Genomic DNA, 19356 nt, shown 5'->3' on the forward strand with positions numbered 1-19356 from the left:
TGCAACTAGAGCTCGAGCAGCACTCGCAAGAGCTTCTAACGGTGAATACCCACCTCGTGTTACACCGGTTCCGACGACTTCCCTACGGCGTGGCAAGTGCGCCTGCGTTGTTTCAGTCAGTGATGGATCAGATCCTTAAAGAAATGCCAAGCACTGCTTGCTACCTCGATGATGTTCTAATTTCGGGTAGAACACACGAGGAATCCGCAGCAAACACCGAGCGCGTGTTGGAACGGCTACTCAAGCACGGAACACGTGTAAACCCGAGGAAATGTAATTTTTTTCAGAAAAGTGTCCGGTATCTTGGACACGAGATAAGCAGAAATGGACTGCAGCCAACAAAAGAAAAGGTGGAAGCGGTGTTGAAAGCGCCAGAGCCACAAAACAAGAAAGAGTTGAGGTCTTTCTTAGGCTTACTGAACTTATACGCACCGTTTTTGCCGTGCCTTGCCTCAACGCTAGAACCGATGCACAAACTGCTCAGAAAGGGAAAAGCATGGAACTGGACGCAGGAGTGTAAAGAAAGTTTTGAGTGTTGCAAACAACTCATGTGCAGCAACGCTGTTCTTGAGCTCAATGACGCAGCGAAACCTCTCAAATTGACGTGTGATGCGTCTTCTTACGGTGTGGGCGCAGTTATCTCTCATGTGATCAACGGAGAAGAAAGGCCAGTGGCTTATGCATCTAGAACGTTAAGGGTCGCTGATCGGAACTACGCTCATATCGAGAGAGAGTCGTTGGCGATCGTGTATGGCATACAGAAATTTCACAAGTATCTATATGGCCGTCTGTTTACCATCGTAACAGACCACCAACCGCTCACGCAGATTTTCGATCCGAAAAAGCATTCTAGCTCCATAGCCACAACAAGAATACACCGCTGGTCCAACTCACTTACCAGTTACCAGTACATCATCCAGTATCGAAAGGGTGGTTGCATTGGAAATGCAGACGGGCTGTCCAGGTTACCGTTACTTTGTCCGCGGACGCAGGAAGCTGTTCATTATTTCTCGCCCGTTCCTGACATGTCGCTAACAGCTGAAGATGTCGCAAAAGAAACTGAGAAAGACGATCAGCTAAGGCAAGTTCGCGGGATGACTTGGCATGGTTGGCCCAAAGTTGTTGACAAAGAGCTGGAACCATACTTTATCCGACGGTACGAATTATCATTGGACATGAATTGCCTCCTATGGAACAACCGCGTGGTTATTTCAAGTTCCTTGAGGACAAGCGTCCTGGATCTTCTGCACGAAGAACATCCAGGGGTTAACAAGATGAAAATGCTTGCTCGGGGGATCGTATGGTGGCCCAACATTGACAAAGAGCTTGAGGAGTTTGTCAGAGAGTGTGATATTTGTGACAGTGCCCGAGCTCCGGTACCGGCGGCACCGTTACAACCGTGATTGTGGTGTTCCAATAATTGGAAACGCGTCCACTTGGACTTCGCCGAAAAAGATGGCAAGACGTTTCTGGTTATGACTGACTCGCATTCCAAGTGGGTTGAAGTCAAACTCATGTCTAGCACAACCACTCAGAAGATGGTAGAAGCCGTACGGTCGGTGTTTGCGTCGTATGGACTACCGGTCGAAGTTGTGACAGACAATGGTCCACAATTTGCTAGTCACGAGTTTCAAGAATTCCTTCGTAAGAACGGAGTCAAGCACATGCTAACGCCACCATATCACCCGCAGCCAAATGGGGCCGCTGAACGGTTAGTTCAGACTGTAAAGAAGGCTCTGTTAAAATCGTTGTTGGCAGACCAAAAGAATGACTGCACAAGAAGCATGCAGCACAAGATTGACAATTTTATTTTTTCATACAGAATGACACCGCATTCTTTTACGGGCGAAACTCCCAGTGAACTTTTTCTCGGAAGAAAACTGCGAACGAGGTTATCTATTTTGAAACCAAACATGACGCGAGCAATGCAAACCAAAATGGAGAACATCGAGAAGAACTCGAATAAACGACGTGGTACTGACCGCACCTTTTCTGTGGGGGATGCAGTAATAGTAAAATCCGTGAGGGGTGAAAGTGTCAAATTGTTTAGGGGAAAAGTCATCAAGGTTGTGTTGAACGTTACATTTTTGGTACGGGTACAGCAGCGCAGCAGATTTGTGCATGCAGATCATTTGAGAGCCGCGAACTCTGCACATATCCCCGTGCCAGAACAGGTCGCTCAACCGTATAGGCCTGCTCTGCATGACAGCGCTGAGAATACACTTGTGGAAATGGCTGACGGCACACGCCGCGCAGAAACTGGTCTGGGTGGTCCCGTTCAACCGCACGTCTCTCCTAGGCGAAGCACTCGTGCCAGAAGACCACCAGACAGGCTGGCGTATTATTGAGTGTGAATATTGAATTGGATTGTATGAGTTGTGTTATTACATGTTACTTATACTAATGCCTTAAAAAGTGTACGTTGGGGTAATAGCGACTCTAAACTAAAAGTGGAAGGAATGTTGCGTCGGTGACTTGCACTGTCTTATCTCTGTGTGATTACCGCCCCACCCATGCGCGCCATATGTTATTGCTTGGCGCCCTGGCTAGAAGAGCGGAACACCGCTGCTGTGGGGATCACTTTCATCTTGTTCGTTCTTGATGATGGCCCATGTTGCCATAAAGCAGTAAGCCCTGCTGCACCGGCGTCTGTCCCGACTTCCCATCAACGTAACAACGTGTACTTCAAATAGCAATCGACAGGGGGCACTGATAGTACCGCGGGCCACGCGGAGCGGTGTTCGCACTCATATTGATCGTGATAGTACGTGTAGTATTTATGCTTTCTAGCATAGGTGTCGTAAGCCAGCTCCACAAGCTTGTAAAAACGGAGCGACCGGAAGTCGCTTGGGACGCAGAAGGAAGTTCACGTTTTTAAACAGCAAATGGGTTTATGCCAAAAAGTTGACGAAAGAAAAGCAAATGCACTGTATCAAACCGTTTTATATGTCAAAGGCTAGCGACGCCATTCCCCACGTCGCACACTGCCGTCGCCGCGGAAGCTTGTGCAACATTAATATTTACCGAGAAATGTTTGCGGCGGGCGCTACGTGCATCGTATTCTTTTCAGGTGCCCCTTATCATCAATTATGTGGTTCGGATGCTTGTTTTGTCCATGGTCTTCATTGAAACGACTGCTGTGCTGAATGTTGTACGCGTGAAATGCACTTTTCGCTTCAATCCCTGAAGGTTTTTGTTGGCGTGAATACGACGACACGAAGAAATTTCAGAAGTTCACCCTACGAGTGATCTAGAGCTTCGCTGTGAAAAAGTCCCAATAAAGTTTGTTTATATCAGCAATTTTTTTGTCTAAGCGCTTGACGAGTTTTTTTTTTTTTTAGTTGCGCCGCTTTTATTTGTTGTGCTTTTAGTTCCATGTGTACTACTGACGCCGCTTCGGTTACTTTATACTGTAACCCTTCCATCAGGGCAGCAAGAATTTTTCTTCCATTTTCTGGCCACGGGCAATTGCGAATGTTTCCCAACCTTTATGGCTTAATCAGACATTCTCCTTTTTGGGTACGACCACATACGATCAGGGTGTAGAACCGGTCCTAATTCCTGTGCTGTTCTTGGGTCGGGTTCGACAGCTTTTCATTTTCCTCCGGTTCGATTCCGGTTCGGTTCTGGGGTGGGGTTCGACTGCTTTTTAATTTCCTTCGGTTCGATTCCAGTTCGGTTCCGGTTCAGTCATGAACGCGAAATATCGGTTCAGTTACCGGTCCAGCCAAGCCCGAAACGGTTCAAACTGATTCATTACTTTATCTTAGGCCGTGAACTCCCATTCATGTGTTGAATACTCGCGACATACAGTAGACGCAAAAAAAAGGTTGAGTGTAATGCATTAATAACACCAAATCGACACCAGAGAATGAGAAATACACGTATAATGGCACGCTCACTGGCATACACACTCTTACTGCGCGTGCTAGTTCTGGTCACATTTCTATGGTGGGGATCGGGGGCTTGTTTTCTTTATTAAGAAACTCCTCCGATTTTCTTTTTTTTTCAGTTTTTGATTTGGCTGGAAATTGACATGTTACCACGAGCGCACGTGACCAAGCGAGCAGCGCGCACGTGGCCTAACGATTATCGCGCTTGCCTTCCACGCGAAAAGCCAGGGTTCGATGCCTGGCCGCGGGTACGCGTTTTTGGTGACTCTGTAATATGATGTTCTGGTAAATTCGAAAACCATGTTGCTTGTTTTAGGTCAGAATCTTCTACGCTCCGAATATTCTAGGCCGATTATTCCAGAGAAAGGGGCTGCGGGTGGCAAACCGCAGTCAGTTTTGCCCAACCACTCGATCCCGCTGTTACGTCGCTATCGACGCCTGCGACGCTAGCCTTTCTCTGTTTTTGTTTTCGGCACAAATTCGCCCCTTTAAACGTCAGTTTACTCAGTTATTCGCCGCCTCATCACTTGTCATTTGTGACAGTATCGCATAATTTTTAAACTTAACAAAATATCTTATAAAAGTAGAAATATTCCGTGAAGTTATTAAATTTTCAAATGAATCTAGCCGCGTTAGTTCCAGGGGCCGACTTTGTGGCAACATTGAAAAATCCCTATTTTTCCCTACCCGTGTACGTCAGCGGTAGGAAACCTGACGCGCGACCCAGGAAGACCCGAAGTGGCTTCCCCCGTCATTCGTTAAACCTTTCTGCCAGAGATTGAGCGGAGTAAGAAACCTGCTCAAGTCTCAGTTCTTTTGGAGCATCAGCACATTGTTTATAACGAAATTTATTCACAGCTTGCCATTGTCTCTGGTGGTCGCCATATGACTTGCTGAACTTAATTTTAGCAATATTCAGCTTTTCCTTTTTTAAGAACCGCGCTTAGCCTTTTTCTTACCTTTCTGAAATCTCGTAGCATAGCAATGTTTCATAACTTAATTAACTTGTATACTTAATTACAGGCCTTATTTCGCGTGTATATATCATGAGATTAAAGGTTTCTTCGCCTTTTTACACATCTTAAGATCATGCCATAAAAATGACAGGTTATCACTTTTACAAGAAGGTACAAAAACACTATGATTTATTTTCGTGATTTGAATTCGGTACCGCATCGAAGGTTATGTTCAAATTCAGGGAATGAAAATTCGTAGCAGAACTGTCATCAATGTTCCTGCGCATAGTAACTGTGTTATAGACTAGCTCCGTGTATCCTGGAGATTCAATGACGCAAAATATTGGTAGATTGTCACTTAAATCACAATGCTAGACGCCGGCAGCATCGCTTTGACAAATGGTAACGCAGAGATCAATTATCGTTTCTGTTTCCGGCGTTATTCAATTCGGTAAGTAATTTATAACGTTGCATTCATGTGACTCAAGAATATCAAGAAGTTAAGGTTGCCTCTAACCAGCGATTTCATTTCAATATTAAAATAGCGCAATAAAACAATAGAAAGATTAAGCGATGTAACATGCTCCAGATCATCCTCAACAAACCTAAGCAAGTTTGTCAGTGTCCAAGCTGTGGGTCACTGACTAAGTTAGGAGCTTACGAAGTAAGGAGCAACCACCACCAGGGAACAACGCTTGACAAGAGAATCATAATAAAAATTGGTGTTCAAGTATTCATACAAAACTTCGTAATTTAGGTTATCACGAAAATTAAGGAATACGGCCCAATTCCTTTCAATCGAACGTTCCGAGAAATAAAATAAAAAATAATGCAGGAAACCAGCTAATTTGTGGTTGTTTGCATCAAAATTTGCCTTACTCTGGTCAAAGAAATGTGGCCTTGATTTGCTTGATAGAGACATAGAAGTAAGTAAGCTGGAATATGAAATAGAAGGATCGCTAATACCCGGTAGGTAGAGGTTACGGAAGAGGCAAGGTTAAAGTCAGAAGAGAGAATGAGTTCAGTAGAGTGGCCGTAGAATCTGTGACTAGAGTAGCTTCAGCAAAATACTACAAAAATAAATAATCCGATCAAAAATTGCAGAATTCGGAGTAGATTGTATAATTGCAAGCAGCAATCAGAAATTCACCAGAGTAGTGGATAAGGTACAGGTCGAAATCGCCGGGTACAAATGTGGGTGGAAGAGGAAACCCAGTAGGAGTTGTGCATAACGCATCATGCCAGGCCGAGCAAGAAGAAATGGACGCATTAGGCGGACGATAGCAGGCGCATAGAACAATCTTAGTCTGTGTAGAGCTGAAACTCACGCAAACTAGTTCAAATGGGGTACCACTATCTACACGATAAAGCTAAATGTTTTCCTTTACTTCGTTTAGAACTCCACACCACTCGGTCAGAAAGATAAAACTTATAACTCTTAACACCGTGGTAATAAATACATTGTTGCGAGCAACACACATTGTACTTTATTTTCTGAATATTGTGGAATATTTAAAGTGCGCTTAAGAAAAAACTTTTTCGTGTTTGTTGGTTGGCTGTTTTCAAAATCTCGCGTTGTCGATAGCTATTATTTCTGATCGGAGTGATTGTCGACATCGCGTTGTTTCATGCTGGTGAGCAAGAAAATCGGAGAGTGGTGGTGTGTTGCTTTCGCCCTGGATGTACCAGCTGGTGACGACCAAAGTAGCTGCGCCCATGCGGACAATGTAGATCCAGCGTCTTCTTGATTAATCTGACACTCAATAACTGCGGTTGTAGAATCATTACCACGAGCAAATAAGCAACTGTGAAGTCTTTCGGGAACCTCAGTCACGAAGATTTAGAAATGTGGAGGAGCCTTCAAGCTCGTTTTCGTTTTTTTTTTCAAGCGATACTTACAATAAAAACAATACAAACTACAAAATGGATCACTTACATTTGTGTGTGTGTTTTTTTTAGCACGGAGTCCTATATTGGGCAAAAACTAACGAATGATAAAATTTAACAAAAGCAAAACATGCGCGAGTTAAACACCTTCTGCAAACAAAGCACCGGGCGTTGACTCTTCAAAAATTACTTTTTTAGGCAAGCTGTTTATATAGATTCGGAGGATGGGCAATTATATTAATATATATAATAATATATTAACAATAAATCTTTATGTTTACGTTCACACATTTACAGTTCACGATGTGGTGCACAAAAAGCAAACAAAAACACAGCACGTTACCAAATATTAAAATACATGTCCAAATAGAAATATAAACAATAGATAAGAGAAACTGAAAAACCATACAAAACCCGCCTTACAATCAGGGAGATCCAACTTCGCACATTAAACATTAACTGGCAAGAACAGATTAATATGTCAAGGCGGGCCTTATTAAATGGAACTGAATGAACTTAAAAAAGACAAATATATACAGGGTGTTTGGTTTTACATCGAACATATTTTGTTAAATTGAATCAGAGGTTGACGACTGCTATCTGCAGCACGCATTTATCAGGCTGGGCGGACAATAGATGAGAGGATAATTTCTTGGTAAGTTTAATAATTCACCTAAATATGATAATTGACTTTTTAATGATTGACCTTAGGTGTAATGCTATTATTCAAGTATTGACGGCGATTTACAATGAAGGCCAGACCAATTTAACATAAATTACTTAAAGGGCCTTGAGCTAAAAAAAAAATTTGATTTTCCATTCTTTTCTCTTTACTTGTTAAATACATAGCGCACTGAAGAGAACTCTGCAATCCTGGCCAGCAATGATGATTGGAAGAGTGACGTTTTCGTTTAGATTGTGTTGTCACTACCTCGGCAGCGTGTCCTCATGACCGAGTAGCCCTAAAATAGGCAAATAGAAACAAACGACAGCGACAAGCCGATGGTACCGCGATGGTACCTTGGGCAGGCGTTTATACTTCTCATCCTACGATGGACTAAAGGCCAAAGCCACGGGCCGGCAGGTCCAATCACGTTCCACGCTAAACTATGACACGACTAGCATTGATTAGCTTTGGACGAATAATGCTCCGAATCCGAAACCGCTGCTTCATTTTTTATAGCTTCGACAGTGCAAAGAGCCAGTACATAGTGGCTTTCTTTGCAATGTAAAATTGCTGCGTCACTCATTGCTCAATCCGAATCAATGACCGCCCAATCCCATCAGTGATCCGAGACGCGGGCACCGATACGTGTATTGAAGCGAAATCCCACGCAATGTCAAAGTGGCTCGTGATTGGATCTGGCGGTTCGTAGCTTCTGCCTTTAGTCCATCGTAGGGTGAGACGAAGTATAGTGGTTCGGGTCTCAAAAGTTGAGCACGAGTGATTGCAAGCTTGCCAAAGATATATACCCTCGCGTGCATGATGCCCGTGTTTGAGCGTAGCCTTTTTTATTCTAGAAAGTCTGTCGTTTGTTTCTGTTGGTCGCTGTATTGGGACTCTGGCATTAGTGAGTGCGCCGACGACAGAGGTGACGACGTGACTGAAGCGACTACGTCACTCTTCTAAGCGTAATTGTGGGCAGGGCTTGCGGCGCTCTCTTAGATAATTTTTAAAGCGGGCGGAAAAACACGAACAATAATTTATGATACCATTAACATATCTAAGAAACCTTTACCAGTTTCACTAATTCTTTAAACTGGTATGGGCTCCAGCAGTAACTGCCGTCAATGCTGCAGTTGCAACATGACCCCAGTAACTAATAATGCAAAAGCTAATTAACAGATTTTAGTTGACAATGCCTATTTGCCCCAAGTAAATTTAGTGCCCAAAATGCCGGATCTACTTTATTTTTATTTCGAATAATCTGAATTTTGCGTAATATTTACTGCGACCAATGTACATAATTTGTCTCGAGGCGTTTATTTCATGCATTATTAGTTTTCCTTTTTTTTTCAAAATTCCATGCAGCGACGCTCTGCTGGTATTTTGAACAAAAAAAGTTAAAAACAAAAAGAACAAGGAATGTGCTGGATTTTGATTTGGATTTACAACAAATAAGTGGTCCGTACACGTTCTCTGAATCCTCCACTCGGTGACCTAGATCACCACCGAGGGAACGAACAAGTGTGATATTACATGTTTACACATTCGGCCGCAATAAACATTGAGGAGTCTAACGAATCTAGCATGCAAGAAATAGTGCGTAATGTAACCAACTAGAATAATAATAATCTTGCTTTGCGTATGTTTTGTGTATGTGTATGTCTATGACAGCCGCAATTAATTCTCAATGGGCTCCTGGTGCGTCACCTGTTGATGAGAAAGTTAGCCAGTGCAGTACAACCGTTAGCCCGAGGTCGTTAAACGTGCATCACGCAGTAGTGATGCACGACCGCACGCCGGCACGATGCTCATCCCGATCGGAACAGACTGGGGTCGAGATTGAACCCAGGATCCGCGGTTCTGCAGCGCGAGCTTTCGCTCCCCGCGTTCCAGCTGCGGTCCGTTAAAACCAACGAAGTAGAGGGGCTTAGAGCGAGGAACTGGCAACGGAAAGTGGCCCCTACTGGGCCGCCGTCATGTTGCACATTTTTGACCACTAGACATGTGACCTTATAGTTTTACGGGTAGAATTTAGCACAATACTGCGAACAGATAGTTGCTTATTGATCTTTAATAACAGTACCAGCGAGATAAATTACGTTCTGTTTGTTTTAAATTCAAAATGCGCTTTTATGAGAAAAAAACATGGGCAGCTTCGTCATGGCTCTGCTAGATGCCGTCAGCCGCGGTGGTGCATTTTGGGTTTTTATTAGAGCTGGATACTGATCTCTGAGACAAACTGTAGTAAAATCTAGTTTGTCATGCTTTTTACAGCAATCGCGATACAAATATCGGCTCAGTTTTGAGTAAAAGCCTCAGGATTTGGTACGGGGTCACGTCTCTAGTGGTCGAAATTGCGAAAAATGGCGGCAGCCAGGAGGGGGGGGGGGGGGGGGGGTCACTTTTGTTTGGTGCGCGGGATACTGTTTATCACGTTCAACAAAATAATCGGCCATAATAAAAATATAAAGGTTTCAATAACAAATATTTATGGTGACAATTTCGTTTTCTAAGCGTCAGTCGGTTTTTTTTTTTTAGTTGCACAGCTTTCATACGTAGTACTTTTCGTCTTATCTGTATCACTCACGCTTCTCCGGTTACTTTATACTGTAACCCTTCTATCAGGGCACCAAAAAGTTTCCTTTCTTTTTTTTCTTCTTTTTGCCACGATTTTTACGGTGTAGCTTCGAGCTTTTAAATTATATTTTGATTATAATAGAAAATAATTATGACGGGCATCAGTCCAATTAGGCGCTTCTAGGCGACTGCTTTCCAACCTTTATGGCAATTAGAAGAGTAGATTGTTGGGCTACTTGGTTTTGGAACTGGGCATACATTTTAGCGCTGAAAACATGACACAAAGACGAGAATCAGACACCACAGTGCGCTACTAACAACTGATTTTATTACATGAAACGTCCCTTATATACCCTCCGTGTTTCTGATATCGCCCCATCACTAACCAACCCGATGCCTGTCCGCGTCATCGAGGCAGGCACATTCCTTGTCAAGTAGACCAATTGAGGCCACGCTGACACATGCTGCCCCATCCTTCTTAATCTCATCTGCCTCGGCTGTCTCCCTCACAGTTTTTTCTTGGGCATCGCCAGAATATTGCACTCATAAAGCAACGACACACACTTGCAGCTTTGACAATGATCAGACAGATGACCGTCCCGATAATTTCCTACTTTAAGTTTATGTTCCCTCAGCCTATCATTAACACACCTACCGGTCTGACCTATATACTTGTTTCCGCGGGATAGGGAGATCTGATACACTACTTCCTCCGCGCATTCAACGAAGGGATTCCTGTGTTTCACCGCACAGTCAGAAGGAATCTTGCCCAAAGGAGCTCTCATCCTACATAATCTACTAAGTTTGTTTGGTGCGGAAAACACTACTTTTACGTTCGATCTATTGGCCACCTTTTTCCGGCCATGCGCCGTTTTGTGAATGTACGGTATCACCGCGACCTTTTGTTTATCTCTGAGAACCGTTGGGCGAGGGCAAGCTTCACTACGCGATCTTTTTAATACGATCTCCGCAACTGACATCAATTATGGCGTTCCTCGCAAAGCCAGCTGCCAACAAGCGCCTATATTGCGTGCACAGACCTTCTGACATCACATTGTACAGCAGCAGGGGTTTTTGGGCTCTAGGGTGGTACATTCAGCACCCATGTCGTTCAGAAAAGGTGAGTCTGACGTCAAGGAACTGCAACACGCAATCTACCGGTAGTTCCTGGGTTAGTATGAGGGGGTGCAAGACGTTTTTAAAAACAGTAAAGAGGCCATCCACTCCCGACTGAAATTCTGGAGGCCCATGGTTGAACAGAACTAAAAAATCATCCACAAATGTAAAAATCTTTGATTTCATTAAAATCATTATCTTCATTGAAGTGCTCAAAAATAACTTTTTCCTGGCTTAGTCAGACATTCTCCTTTTTGGGTACGATCACTTACGACCTCGGTGTCCAAACGGTCATTATTACTGCTCGGTTGGGGGTCGGATTCGGCAGCTTTGCATTTTCCCCGGTACGACTCCGGTGCGGTTCCGGCTCAGAAATGAATACGAAATATCGAATCAGTTGTCGATTGAGCCAAGCGCCAAACGGTTCAAACTAATTCATTACTTTATCTTAGACCATCAACTCCCATTCATTTGTTGGGTACACGCAATTTGCAGTAGACGGACACAAAGCTTGAGTGTAATGTATTCATCACACGAAATCAACATCACAGAATGAGAAAGGCACTTATAATGGCACGCACACTAGCATGAGCGCTGTTACTGCGCACGCTAGTTCTGTTCACATTTCTGGGGGGCTGGAAATTGACAGACGCATTACCAACTCTTTCTAAACTTCTAGAGAAAATATTTTCCAAAAGTAAAAATGTACCCTGGAATGATTTAATTTTAAAATTAAATTGGCTGAATAAGTTCCATGGGGCGACTACCTATGGCAACATTAAAAAATCCCTACTTTTCTTTATCCGTGTACAACAGGAGGCCGGAAAACGGTTGAACAACCCAAGGAGACGCGAAGCGTCTTCCCTGTTCTGCCAGAGTTTGTCCGGAGTAAGGAATCTGCTCAATTATAAGTTCTTTTGGAGGGTCAGTAGATGCTTTGCTATGAAGTTTACTTATAGCTAGCCGTTAATCCTGAGGGTCGCCATATATTACCACGAATCACAAACGATGCGGCAGCGAATAACTGGAGAGATTAAACGTTTAATGGGGCGAACTTGTGCAAAGCAAAATAGAAGATGGTTGGCGTCGCAGTCGTCGATGTTGTCGAAACAGCAGGATCGAGCGCTGGGTCGAAAATGACTCCGGACCGCCACATGGAGCACCTTTTGTACCCGCATGCGTTTCTGGAGCATTCGGCGTAGAACGTTCGGCGCGTAGAACAATCGTACTTCGAGTGACGACATGATTCTCGAACTTACGAGAACCCTAATTTGAAAGAATAAATAAATGAAGCGTCCGTTCCCAGTAATTGAACTTCCGGCCTCCGCGCGAAAGCCAAGCATGGTAGCCATTCGGCCACACACGCGCTAGCTCGGCGACGCGCGTGGCATGCTCCCCCTTTGAAAGCCGCATCGTACGGACGCAACGAGCTAGGAAATAAAACAGAAAAAGACACAAAAATGGCAAACTACGTAGGCTTGTAATATACACTCCTATTGAGCGAAGTACAAAAACGTAGTTCACGGTCCAGCATAGTACGAATTGAGGCGCGCGACGTGAACAGCTTACGGTCGTGAAAGGCAGCGTGATGAAATCCCTGTTCCGTCGGGCATCACCTCGTAGTTCAGATTCCCGAAACGACGAAGTGACTTGTAGGGTAAGGAGTACCGTTTTAACAACTTCTCTATGAGACCGCGGCGGCGAATCGGTATCCACGCCCATAGCCTGTCTTTGGGTTGGAAGTGGACGTCGCGGCGACGGAGGTTGTATCGGCGAGCGTCACCACGTTGCTGTTCGTGAAGTCGGAGTCTGGCGAGCAGCCGAACTTCCTCTGCTCGTTGGGTTATCAAATGGGCGCCGCCAGTTCCGCCGTCTGTTGGGTCGTGGGGTAGCACTGCGTCGAGCATCGTTGTCGGCTTTCTGACTTTCACCAGCTGGAATGGTGTCATTCGATCCGGTGGCTTCTTGAGATGCAGTGTTGAGCAAACGCGACGTACGGCAACACTTCGTCCCATGCCTTGTACTCAATCTGGACGTACAGTCTCCGGCAATATGAAAGACCCACTGGGAGCACGTGGCCGAGGCGGTGGCTTGCGGGGGCGCTGTGAGCGCCCCGGGCAATTCCATTCTGCTTCGAGGGGAGGACGCTCACTCGGGGCTCAGCACAATCTGATAAGCGTGTTTCGCTTTTGCTGAGCCTGAGTGAGCGTCCTTTCCTCGAAGCAGAATGGAATTGCCCGGAGCGCTCGCAGCGCCCCCGCCAGCCACCGCCTCGGCCACGCGCTCCCAGTGGGTCTTTCATATTGCCGGAGACTGTACATAGGGATCATGTATTCGATGGTCTCGTTGAGGTGCCCCGTCGATTCGTTGGTCTGTGGATAGTAGGCAGCGGTTCGACGCTGTTCGGTTGTGACTCAGAAGAAGTATCTCCTCAGTCACCTGCACAATGAACGATGGCCTCCAATATGTAATGACTGCTTCGGGAGCGCCATGTCGAAGGACAACCGATTCGGCGAGGTACTTGGCGACCTCCACGGCCGTTACCTATGGAAGGGCTTCTGTCTCGGCGTACCGGATTCGATAATTGGTGGGTACCATTATCCCGCGGTTTCTGAACGTCGCCGTTGAAAAATGATAAAGTATATTCATTCCGATTCGCACGAAACGTGTGGTCGGGGGAGCAATCGACCGCACGAGACCTGCCGGCTTCGTCGGTGGTTTCTTGCGTCGCTGGCACTCGTGGCATGATCGTGTGTAGACGTTAACGGCCTTCGGCAGCTTCGGCCAGTAAAACCTCTCACGAATTCGGGCCAGCGTACGGCTGTAACCAAGGTGTCCGGGCGTCGAGGTGTCGCGGCAGGTTTGGAAGATCTCGTCTCCAAGGTCCGTAGGTATTACCAGCAGCCATGGCGAGTTGTTGTCTCTGAAGTTCTTGTTGTAAAGTACAACTTGCCGAATGGCGAAGGTCGACAAGGCTCTGAAGAAGACATGGGGGATAGTTCCCCTTTGTCCTTTGAGGTGCTCGATTAGCACGCGCAGCTCCGGATCGCCTCGTTGACGTCGTGCTCTGTCGTCGGTGTTCGCTGGGCCTAGGAAGCGCTCGTCGTCATCGTCGTTGCTGCTCCCGAAAAAATCTCGACAAGGGGGCTGGACAGGCTGTCGGCGTCGCTGTACTTACAGCCGGACTTGTAGACCACAGTCATGTCCGAGACTTCATCGAGCGAGGCGTCCTGAAGGGTCCTTGAGGTTCGCGAGACAGGACAGCGAGTGGTGGTCTGTGACTACGCGGAACGGGCCCCCGTAGAAGTACGGGCGAAACTGCATGGCTGCCCAGACGACCATATATATACATTCTTTTTATGTCGTAGAGTAAGTGCTCTCTACCTTTGACAGTGTCTGACTTGCGTTGGCGATCACTCGCTCTGCGCCTTCTTTTCCTTGAACAAGTACCGCGCCAGATCCTGCGTTACTTCCGTCCATAGGCATCTTGGTTCCCGCATTTTGATCGAAGTACTCAAAAAAGAAGAGGACTGGGGATTTTTCGTTTCAGCTGGGCTGCTGCTGCTCCTCGGCCCATTTGCACTTGTCTGCATCCTTCGTGAGGTTTGTGAGCGGTGCGGAAATCCTTGCGAAATCACGAAGGATGCGTCAATAGTACGCACGTAGTCCCAGAGGTCTTCGCACGGTGTCCATGTCTGTCAGCGTCGGAATTGCCGCGACGAAGCGAGTCTTCTCAGGGTCTCGGCGAACGCCATAGTTTCACCATGTTGCCTAGGAACACCAATTCATCAGAGGCGAACCGACACTTCGAAAGCTTGAAGGTTAATCCGGCGGTCTGTATGGCTTGCCGAACAGCTCGCAGTTGTCGCAAGTGCTCGTCGAAGCTGCTTGAAAACGTCGTCAACGTAGACAAGACAATTTTGCCAATTCAGTCCCCCCAGTACGGTGTACATTACACGATGGAAAGTTCTTGGTTCCGTGCATAACCTGAGGGGCATCACTTTAAACACGTACAGTCCTTCCGGCGTGACAAAGGCACTCTTCTCCCAGTCCCCTTTCGTCGACTCCGATCTGCCAGCAGCCGCTCTTCAGGTTCATCAATGAAAAGTATCGAGAGTGGTGCAGCCGGACGCGTGTCGTCTATGCGGAAGAATGGATAAACATCTTTCTTCGTCACCGCGTTCAGGTGCCGGTAGTCCACGAGGAACCCAAGCGTTCCGTCCTTTTTAACCAGTACGACTGTAGAGGCTCACAGAGTGCTTGAAGGCTGGATTATGTCTTCGTTCAGCATTTTTTGCACTTTCTCCTGGATGACCTCTCTTTCTTTTATGGAGGCTCTGTACGGTCATCGATGCACAGGAAGCACGTCGTCCTCGGTAATAATTCAGTGCTCCGCAACGCCGGTGTGGCGCACCTTTGTTGACGTCGCAAAGCTTCCTTTCAAGGTGATATGTACGTCCAAAAGAAGGGCATTTTTATCGGGTCGTGTATCGCGCCGGTGCTATCTGATATTTTTTTAAGCCAATGTGACAACACCATTGCCGAGAAGCTGATGCACGACAACAGCATAAAGATTTATAGGTACGCTGATGATTACCTGGTGTTCAGCGAATTGGCAGAGCGATCGCTGGATGGCGTTGAAACCCAGATGCTCGATGTGTTTTCCTCGTGTTCTGGAGGTCCGAGGTTTACGCACGAGAAGCCGGCAGAAGGGACACTACAGTTCCTTGACCTAAAACTACGCTTTCTGGAGAGCCACATATGTTGGGCGTACGAGACAAGATCCAAGAAACGCATCCTGCCGTACGAGTCTGCCCATTCAAAATTAGTAAAAAGGGGCATTGCTAACACGTGTTTGGAGATGGCCCTAAAACGATCTTGTGAACATTCTGTGCAAGAGAGCTTTAATCTACAGATTTCACGCCTGCAGATAGCAGGTTTCCCACAAGGATGCCTGACTGAGATAGCGGAAGGATTGTTAAAAAAAATTCAAAGGGGCAACTAATCGGGCAAAAGAGAAGCCAAAAACAAGGCCAGTAATTATTCCATACTTCCACGCCATGTTCCATAATTTAAAGAAAGTTGCACAGCGGTTTAGAGTACCCGTAGTGTTTTCAGCTCCGGAAAAGATGGCACGCTTGTGCCGTAGAATCAATAATCCCCAGACACACATGGAGCAGTGCGGCACAAAACACACACCCAAATATGCTTATTGTGCCGTCGGAGTGGTTTACGAAATTCCGCTGACTTGCGGCTCCGTGTACATCGGCCAGACTGGCAGATGTGTCAATGATCGTGCACGGGCACATGCGGCAGCTATGAGAGCAAGCCCGTCTGGTAATCTAGCTGTTCATTGTAGTCGCTGCCCGTGCTCACCAGTTTTGCAAGATGTGAAGCTTCTGGCGAAATATAAAGATAAAATATGCCGAGAAGTGCACGAGGCGTTTGAGATTAGAGCAAAGGGAGATGAATGCGTTAGCGAGCCTTCCCTTGCCCTCTCAGGGAAAGAGTTTGATTTAATAAAGAGGTCTTCTGGATTGATGGGATGAATAGGCGTTTTTAACGGTTTATATATTATGTGTTTTTTCCTAAATAAACTTTAGCGCCTCGTCCTGTTTACTCTCGTATTTGTCCTGTCGTTTTTTGGCGCTGTATATACTGATCATGAACCAACTAGCCCACATTTCTACTTTGGTGTCGCAAAGCAGTCGTTGTTCGGGGAGGAGGTTAATCAGCTGCGTCGTTTGGGGACCGGAAGCCCAGGGTGAAATTCTAGCAGTGCTGGTGACGTAGTGTCTTACTGAGGTTGTGAGGATTCTTCAGGAATCGTGGCGGTTTCAGCGGAGTTCCGAAGTTCCTCGATGTGGCCCACAACGGCACCTTTCGTGAGGTGTTGCGCTTTTTTGTTGGAAGTTTGGCACTAGGACCACACTGCGTCCATACTAAAGTTCAGTTACCCCCTTGCGGCGCCTATTCCTGTTCCCAGGAGCAATTGAATGTTGCCTTCCAGAACAACTTCGCCGTAGGTAACTGCATTGGTCACGACGGGTACGACCACACTTGATTGCGGCGGCACGTTTAGGCGGTCGTCAGCGACTTGGATGGCGACCGACATTGTTTGGGGTTTCTCTGGAGGCAAAAGAGGTGTCCGTAGCGTCAATCTGTTTTCAGCGAGGTCGATGACGTCGCCGTTTTCACAAAGAAAGTCCATGCCGAGAATGATGTCCCTTGCCTGCAGTCTTGTAGAACAACGAATTTCACGAGACACGTCTCGCCGTGAATCTTTACTCGGGCAGCGCACCTTCCTACGGGCGTAATAAGGTGTCCTCCATTGGTTCGAATTTGTTGTCCCGCCATGCCGTTGTAATTTTACCGAGGCGGCGAGAGAGCCTCACACTCAAGAATGAGCAGTCTTCTCCGGTGCCCACGAAGGCCGATGCGGCGTGAGCGTCGATAACAACATTTAGGTTGTTGGGCACCGCTGAGTAGCATCGTTGCGATGGGTGGCGTGAGGAGAGTGGGAGCGCTCCGGTGTTCGTGGAGGCTCTTTCCTCGGCAGTCTTCGGCGACGCCACCTCCAGGCGTTGCCCACTTAGTTTTTCCGGCGGCGCAGTAGGTTTATGAAAATTAAATAGCGCAAAGTTTAGACAAAGGACACAGGACAGAACATGTAAGCAGGACAAGCGCTAGCTCACAACTGGCGTTTTCATAGAAAAAAAGAGAAGGAAGCAGCATATAAATACACCGAAAAGGGGAAGAAAGAAGGTTTATAATAAAGGAGAAAATTGAAAGGTATAAACAAAAAGGAAAGAAAAGAAAAAAGAAAGGGAACAGCGTAACTAAATTAGTTCAGGGAATATATTGAAATTAAGAAAACGTTCAGCATTTCCACTCTTGTGAAGAAAGAAGACCAGCGGAGCTCTACTCGATACACTGCCGCAACGCGCACGCGCCCGTTTCCCGCTTCTTCTCGTCCGACACCCCGCCGATCCTGGATACGTCTCCGGTGAAGCAGAGTCGGTCGCACACGGCGCACGTAATCCAGGGGTAATCCGCGAAGTCCCTCCGGAACCTCGCCGCCGCGCCCGGAAACTGTTCACCCTGCGTGGAGGGCAGTCGTCGCCGGGCCTCGCGCTTGCGCTTGGCCTCCGTGTCACGATCGTCGTCCGTGGCGTTGGCCCGCCGGCGCCCTTTACATCGCTGGTTCTGTTCTCGGCGGAAACTTTCCAGGCGAGCGATGTGCTCTTCTTCGGCAAGGGAATCTGAAGCGCTCGACGCAGTGGAAGTCGAGGCGACTGCGGCTTTACGGCGGCTGCGGACCCACTTGCGCTGCTGCGTAAGTCGCCGCTCCTTCCGCAGCCAGTCTTCTTTCCCCGAGACGGCGCGCGGCCGAACCATCCTAAGTCCAAACCGAAACTAAAAAGAGCGTAGGAAACAGCGCGCAAAACAGACGAGGACGAAGTAACACTCGTGACGAGCCCTGCGCTCGTTACGTGCGCTTCTTCTTTGCCGTCGTCTGTTTTTCGCGCTGTTTCCTACGATGGATTCCCACCAACGCTCCCAACTATACATTCTTCTATGATAGCTGGAAAGGTTGGCGCCATCTACGAGTGACGGCGGCAACCAGACTGGTTGTGTGCTTGCCGCCGTCACTTATAGATGGTGGTTGCTGCCCAGGTAGGTTTGAGTCGACATACCGGACACAATCCTGTGGAAAGTACCCTTAACAGCTCCGCTGTAAAAATGACTACAGCTTAAAGAAAGAAGAAGTTGAAAAGACTAGAAATTCCCGCTGAATCAACCTCAAGTTGGCAACCGAAGGTAAAATAATAATTTTTCAGTTAATGCCACGGATGGTGCACTTACACAAGGTTGTCCTTTTCCTTGATGGTTAAGGTCTCGTATATTTCTCCAGGAGTTTTATCTCGGAACCTTCGCAGGATTTTGGTTTTTGTCAGGATCAGTTCGCATTTACAGTCTCTAACATGTACTGCGAGATGCCCCGCTGGAGTTGATTCGAGTGAGGTGGCGTGTTCCTGCAAACTTGTGTTGACGCAGCTGCCTGTCTGACCGACGTATATCTTGCCACAATAATATTTCATAAATTACATTGCTTTGGCAAAGTACATACTTTGCTTGTGTTTGATGGTGCACTGAGCTTGTCGATCTTGAGGAGTATTTATAATAATAATAATAATAATAATTTTTATTTTTGCATCCGTATGGGTTACAGACGCCGGAGCCACGGACAAAAAGTCAA

This window comes from Ixodes scapularis, unplaced genomic scaffold, assembly GCF_016920785.2.
Source record: "Ixodes scapularis isolate PalLabHiFi unplaced genomic scaffold, ASM1692078v2 ptg000460l_1___fragment_1__unscaffolded, whole genome shotgun sequence".
Classification (NCBI taxonomy): Eukaryota; Metazoa; Arthropoda; class Arachnida; order Ixodida; family Ixodidae; genus Ixodes; species Ixodes scapularis.